The sequence below is a fragment of the Brassica oleracea genome, chromosome C4 (assembly GCF_000695525.1).
Source record: "Brassica oleracea var. oleracea cultivar TO1000 chromosome C4, BOL, whole genome shotgun sequence".
NCBI classification, from domain to species: domain Eukaryota; kingdom Viridiplantae; phylum Streptophyta; class Magnoliopsida; order Brassicales; family Brassicaceae; genus Brassica; species Brassica oleracea.
Genome location: NC_027751.1, coordinates 6791117 through 6791330, shown reverse-complemented (window position 1 = coordinate 6791330; position 214 = coordinate 6791117).

The window sequence follows — 214 nt, the reverse complement described above, 5'->3', positions numbered from 1 at the left end:
GACGGTGGCCGGCTGCGGTGGCTCCGGCGAACGTCTGGCGGAGATGGCGGCGCGTGCGATTCACGCGCGAAACTTCCTCCTGCGTGTGTGGGCATGTCGCGGCGGTTCTCGGGCTGAAACTCCTGTTCCGGACTCGTCTCAACGTCACGAACACACTGGTGACCTTGAAATCGCGAGAAACCCAATGGTTAGAGAGATATCGACGATTTACTAA